The sequence below is a fragment of the Triticum urartu genome, chromosome 2A, assembly GCF_056163025.1.
Source record: "Triticum urartu cultivar PI428250 chromosome 2A, HENAU_Tu73, whole genome shotgun sequence".
In the NCBI taxonomy this organism is placed as follows: Eukaryota; Viridiplantae; Streptophyta; class Magnoliopsida; order Poales; family Poaceae; genus Triticum; species Triticum urartu.
Window position 1 is genome coordinate 17,242,560 of NC_141874.1, and position 7,142 is coordinate 17,249,701.

Sequence of the window (7,142 nt, forward strand, 5' to 3'; positions counted from 1 at the left end):
AGTCAAGCTCTACCTCAAAGTCCGGATTATCCACATCATCATCAGGGGTCGGATTAGAAGATGCAGTGGTTCTTTTCCTGTGGGCAGTCTTCTTCATAGCTTTAGTCTTTTGCCGGGTTGCTCTTTCTGGTTTGTCTGGTTTTTCTGCTTTCTCCTGTGGCAGTTTTTTGCTCCAAAACGGATCGTTGCCCTGATTATGCAGACACTGATATTAAACAATGACCAGACATATCAATAACAGATTCAGCAAAGAGAAAAATCAAAGTCTTACAGCTGGCGGTTTGTTGGTGGCATAGAAGGGAAGCAGGCCGGTTCTAGCACAGACGTGTTCCGGTTCATTCAGCATCTTATTCACAGCCTCTGTGATTTCTTCATCGGAGAGCTGGATTTTTGAATGTCGCAGTGGGTCATCAACACTGTCAGTATACTCGCACATCAAACCGGAGCGCTGACTAAGGGGCAATATGCTCCATGATATCCAACAGCGAGCGAGATCAACCCCTGTTAAACCGTTGGCCATAAAGGCTCTGAGCTTTGACAGTTGGGGAGCATATTTGCTTCTCTCCTGGGCAGTCAATCTTTGAGGAAAAGGGTGTGTATTGCTAAGCCGCTCCGGACGAAAGCCAGGCAAGGGATTCTCACCAGCAGGGGAGGTGTCTTTGCAGTAGAACCATGTCTGATTCCGCTCCTTGGGGTGACTGTGCAACTTGGCGTGAGGGTATGTGGCCTCTTTCCTTTTCTAAATCGCCACGCCACCCAACTCTGTATTTGAGCCATCAGTAAACTCAGTACGGCGGTTTAGATGGAAAAGGTCTCTGAACAATTCCACTGTGGGCTCCTCTTGAAAGAACACCTCACAGAGCACTTGGAAGTGACACATATTTGTAACAGAGTTGTGGCCAGTGTCTTGTGGATGGAGTTGGAAATCGGCTAAAACATCCCGGTAAAATTTAGAACCGGGCGGCTTAAAGCCCCGGGCTAAGTGATCTACGAAAACAACAACCTCTCCTTCTCGAGGTGTGGGAGGGCATTCTTTGCCAGGAGCCCTCCAATGGATGGTATCTTTGCTGCCTAAAGCGCCAATCAGGACTAAATCGTCCAGTTGATCCTCTGTGACACGAGAAGGAACCCAATTGCACTCATATACTTGCTTGGCCATGATGGAATCTGCAAGGTAGAAGATCCCGGTTCAAAAATGCATTTGATCAAGGTACGTTGGTATGTGCACTGTTAAACTGGAGACAGAACTATCTGAACCGGAGTTTCATGAAGCAACCAACATCTGGCGGTTCAACAAGGGGACTAATGGCATATACCGGTTTGGAAAATTTTCTATAAGGTTAAACCGCCTGATCTAAAGCATTGAAAAGCTGAGATTGCGGATGGACAAGTACGCAGAAACAGGTTTCACAAGATTTCTTTACAGCATTGGATCTGAAGCAAGTTCAGAAAAGAGATAAATGCTTAGAGGTTCAAAGGAACAGTACTGAACCAATGAGCAAAACATTCATATAGATCTATGGTTTGAGATGCATAAGTGAAGGCGAAGGTCAAACAACTATCGTTGCACAGAGTAAAGATTTGCGGATTCATCTAAAGATCTATCGTATGAGCAAGATGCAGACGATGAACACTGAAGAACTGCGAAACCCTAGGCCAGATCTGCGGGGGAAAGGATAGAAGATTTACCGGAGCTGAGGAAGATGCGGTAGGCTGCCGCGATGTTCTGGTGCGCTCAGGTTGATGCAGCGGCCAAGGATGAGGCAGAGGTCGACGGCGGCGGCGGAGCTCCGAGGCTGGCGACGCGAGGAAGACGAAGAAGGCACGGAAGGACAAAAGAAATGACCCTTCGATCCTATTTATAAGGCGAAAGAACATGAGTCAGGCGCGACAATCAAGGGGCCACAAAACGGAGCTGTCGCCTCGATTTCCGCTGATCTATTAAACAAAGAAGCATAATGGATAGCTTCGTTATGACAGGTGACGTCACTCCGGTTTACAGCAATCAGAGAAGATGACATCATGGCGGTTTACCAATTTATAAAAAGATGTTGAAGATGAAGCTTTTATTAAAGGATTGACATGAACCCGTTCAAATCAATCTGGGGCCTAATGTTGGGGATATTACTACTGGGCGTAAACCGGCCTATCTGGGCCGGGTTAACTTCGTCAGTAGTTAAGTATGTTGAAGCCCAAGAAGACAGAGGAGGGCTCAAGGCCCATGGTCGGTTCAAGGCCTGTAGCCGTAAACCGGTGTTAGTAGTTAACCTGTATTATAAGTTAGGAATAAGTAGAGACCAAACCGGACACATCTATGAGCCGGTATTGGGACTCCGTAAGCCGACGGGAGTCACCCGTGTATATAAGGGGACGACTCGGCGGCGGTTCAAGGACAACAGACAACAACTCGAGACATAGGCGAAGCTTGTTTGCTCCCTAGTCATTGAAACCCCATCAATTCCATAACAACTAGACGTAGATTTTTACCTTCATCGATGGGGCCGAACTAGTATAAACTCTCTTGCGTCCTTGTGTCCGCTTTAACCCCTTCAAGCTAACCCGTCGCGATGGCTCCACGACTAAGTCCTTTCTCTAGGACATCTGCCGTGACAAAACCACGACAACCGCCGAGGTGCAAGTTTTTTATGTGGCTTGCTGTCCACAGAAGATGTCTGACGGCGGATAATTTGGAAAAAATAAAATGGACATCTAATGGCTTTTTCCCTTTGTGCTCATCTGTGCCTGAAACATGTTCACACTTATTTGTGCACTGTCAATTTACCAGACTAGTCTGGCTGCGGTTCACGACATGGACTAGGGCTGATTTCTTGATCCCGGAAGTCAATTTCAATACAACTGAAGATTGGTGGCTGAAGGCGAGGGAGGGGATCCCGAAACCAATGAGGAAGATCTTTGATACAATTGTCATTCTTATACACTGGAGGATGTGGAAGGAAAGGAACGCGAGGATATTTGATAATGTGAGATGCACAACAGACAAAGTTCGGGACTTGGTAATTGAGGATATCGACATATGGAGATCCGCGGGCTGTATCAGCGACCTGACGGCCTGAACTAGCTCGCCTGCGTTTGTTTGCTTGCAGCTTATTTTCTACACTCTGGGTGTCGTGCTGTAATGTGGTGAAACGGCTCTAGCTCTCCTAGACTGTTACCGTCCTGTACTATCTCTTTCTTCCCTATCTAATACAATCCGGCCAGTGGCCCTTCGAAAAAAGTGACCCAATCAGACCCCCCCCCCCCTCATATCATATCTATATATCTGAACTGTCCGTGAATCCTCGTATTGACACCAAATGTAGGGAGGATACAAGGGCTCGCGGATGAGACAAGACATGCCCGGTCCGTCCGCCATATAGGATGTGGCGAGCAATACATCGTAACAGCTCCTCCCGAGTCGCCCCCCACCCCCGCGAAGCGGCTGGAAGGCCCCCCAGATGTCGTCAGCCGGACTCCCCCTCTCCTCTTTCTCCTCCCTCGCCGCCGCCCAGGGGCGCGGCCACGCGAACCTTTGCCGTTGCCGGCGGCGGCGGGACTCAGGGTCCTCCCCGCTCGTGTGGGGCTGGCGCGGGCCGGCGCCCCCGGGCCAGAGCGTGGCGTCGGGACGGACGTCACGGTGGGTGGTGGTGGCGCTTCGGCGATTCCGTCCCTCTGCGGTAGGTGGCTTCGTGGTCTGGTGCGTCGCGGTCGCCAGGGACGACGATGGCGTGACCAGATCGGTCGGCGGCAACGCGGCAGGATCTAGGCCCAGGCGTGCGCCTTGGTCAGTGGATTGCGGTCGGCGCGGTGGCTGGTGCGACATGTCAGCAACAGGGCAGATCCATCGAAATTCTACCCTTGTCTGGTCCATGAGAGCACGTGCAACTCCAGGGGAAACCCTAGATCTCCTTGGGATCGACGGATGGCGGTGCTTTTGCGTCGTAGTCCCTCTTCTGGGCACTGTTTTAGAGTTTTCTCTAGCTGAAGGGACCAATGACGTCGGCGGCGCACGCCTGGTGGCACAACTGCCGGTGAAAATCCTGCCGACTACGGTCATGGTGGACGATAGTGGCGTATGTGATGTCGTTCCCTTCTCGAGGCATCGTTGTTATAATTTGCGTCATCAGACTCGGGATGCTCTGGGGAAAACCCTAGATCTGGGTCTACCAGATCGGATGATTATGGCCTTCGCAGTATCGCTTTCTCTCCTAGGGGCATCGTTTTGGAGCTAGTGATGGTTGGAGGGGACACGAGGAGGAGTGGTGTTACATCTACTGCAAGGCTGACGGCGGATCCCGGCGGCATGGCACTGCGGAGGTTCGCCGATGGGCGCGTGTGGATGGACACGTGCAGGATGGTGGCATCGACGACAGGCCAGACAAGGTCAATGTGTAAGTTTCTGTTCTGGAGATGGACCGGTGGAAGATGGCGGCGGCAACCTCTGAGAGTGCGTCGGTCTGGTGCATGACCTAGTCTTGGTATGTGGCTGAGCTGGGGCATCCGGCTTTAGATGTTAGGCTTGGGTGCAATGTCTATTTGATATTTAGCTCGGACATCTGGCACCCCTTCATTAAGGGGATAGGAGTAACAAGTGCTGCCTAGATGGTGGCTTCAAGCTTACTGATGTATTACTTTGGATGGTGTTTATAAATAATCAATAAAATGGTCGCATGCATCGTCCAGATGCAGAAACCCGGAATATATATCTTCCTTTTCATAAAAAAGGATGTGCCCTACTCTAAAACACTTTTTTATTTCGTTATTCTTTATTCTTTATTTTTTTTCTCTCCCTTCATCTCCATGAATCACATGCAACGACCAGACATACAAATAGAAGTTCAAAACGGATACGCCCGAATACTGACCGGCAATCGTCCGCGATCATTTAGGTGGCCATATTTGTTAGCTCTCGCTGTAGATGCTTTTATATTACAATTGATTTACATTCGCATAGTACCACAAGAAAACTACAACAGGACCGACTAATGCAGATCGGTCACCGCACATGTTTCAAAACTTCTATCGTGTGGATTTTCCACTGCCCATTTGCGATGAACGGAGATAAAAATGTGTATGATACGGTGGTCCATCACACATAGTTTATCTGAAAATAACCGTGTGTGATGGGCGTGTTAGATTCGCTATACATTCCACACAACTAATAACAAGGGAACATGTGCATTCGTGGTGCCCGTCGCACAGTAGATGGCCACCTTTGCACACGTTGCCAAAGGGCATAATCGCGTGTGCTGTAGGGATTCATCACGCATGGTTCTTTACAATGTGAACCCATGTGTTCGTTTGTCCAAACCGGCATCAAATGTTCGGGCTGACCGGGACCCTTCATATCCATGTCAAATCTATGAAGATATAGAGCGGTCCGGGTGTGACCGTGTACATCCGTCACCTTGAACCTGATAGCCTAACCCCAACAAAAATTACATCAAATCCCCCCTCCGACCTATCCAATTTCACTTGGTCCTCTCTTCTCTTCCTCACCTCCTCGTCAGATGTGTCCTAGCTCCGCCGCCACCCTTGCGTCGGATTGCACCTTGTCCTCTATGTGTTCGTCACATTGTCCGACCAGATTTTTTCGTAGGCAGAACGAAGGACTCCGATGGTTTGTTGGATGAGCAGTACGAAACGATAGAGCTTGATGAAATGATTAAAAAAGAGTCAGACAGCCATCAATGCTCGCTTTATGAGGCATATAGACTGTCACTATGAATCTTCTTTGTTGATAAGCAGAGAAGATTCACAGTGATAGTCCATATCTTTCGGAAGGGTGCAATGATGACCGAAGCTTACTGCTTATGGACGACACAGCTATTGAAGCCGGTTGCGTCGCTCCTCACCCGGCGAGGCGAGACTAAACCCACAACACCACTGGTTCAACACGGACTAAACACCCAAAATGATCGATGTGCATGTGCTTGCGTGTATTTCATGTTTTTAAAATAGAGTTTATGGTTGCAAATGGTAAAATTAGAGGCCCAACCGGTCACTGTCCACGGACACGTCTGCGAACGTGTAGGGATCCGAATTTGCCTACCGTGGTTGTAGATGCTCTAAGATAAAGGTCCAAGGAAACTTTGATGCTAAACCACGACATCTCTCATTGTCACCCAACAATTACATACATAAATGTAGATAGTAAACTGAAATAAGAATTAACACACTATTCAATTTTTTTTCACATATATAGTACTCCCTCCATTTCTTTATAGAAAGCCACTATCAAAAATACATTTTGCATCAATACAAGACCACCAACAGTAATCGAGGCAAAAATTAATGATGTTTCCTCATACTAGCAACTTTTTAATACTTACATGCATGTAGTCATAATGAGACTTAGCCACTTTCTTTCCATTAATTCGTTGCATGCTTGTGGTGTATTAATGATCACGGTTAACGAAAAGAAAAAAATTAACTTGTAAAGGAGTCATTAAATTTTATTTTGGTACCTGTAATATGAGATTGTGGCTTTGTATAAGGGAATAAAGAGAGTACATGATTTGATATTGTTTTCTTGAGTTGTTTTGTTGTGGATGCATGCAAGGAAATGGTTAGAGAAGGAAGTGCCCCGTATTAAGTACGCCACACATGACTGACCAAACCGTATCTTCGCGCTGCACTTCTTTTCTTTGAGAAAGATTTCCAGTGCAGTTGACGTCACTGATAAAGACAGTCAGTTATCTGAAGCCATTCGTATACGAGCTAAGAAACGTGACGTGTGTATCGATGACTTGGACCAGTAAATTAAACGCGTTGGCTGGAAAAATCTTCTTGAGATAGACAGTTATTTGAACCTATCAATGTCATTTGTGACTTGGGCCAGTCAAACGTGACGACAGTTCTGCGTATTCTTCAACCACGGCGAAAAAATTACAGCCAGTTCTGCGTATTCTTCAACGCATGCTCTTTGACATCTGAGTTCTCCCTGTGCTGCAAGTGGAAGCCGTGGTTTTGCACTGTGCTGGAACTGCATGTAATGTTCTTGGGCCAGCGTCATTGTCTGTCAATATTTGCCATGCATTTTAAGATGTGCTTCGGTACACTCCATAAGATTTAAAATAACAAAGGGTAATTTTGCTTTTGTGCTAATCATGATTAGTCCTAAATACCTTGGACGGCAAAAATCG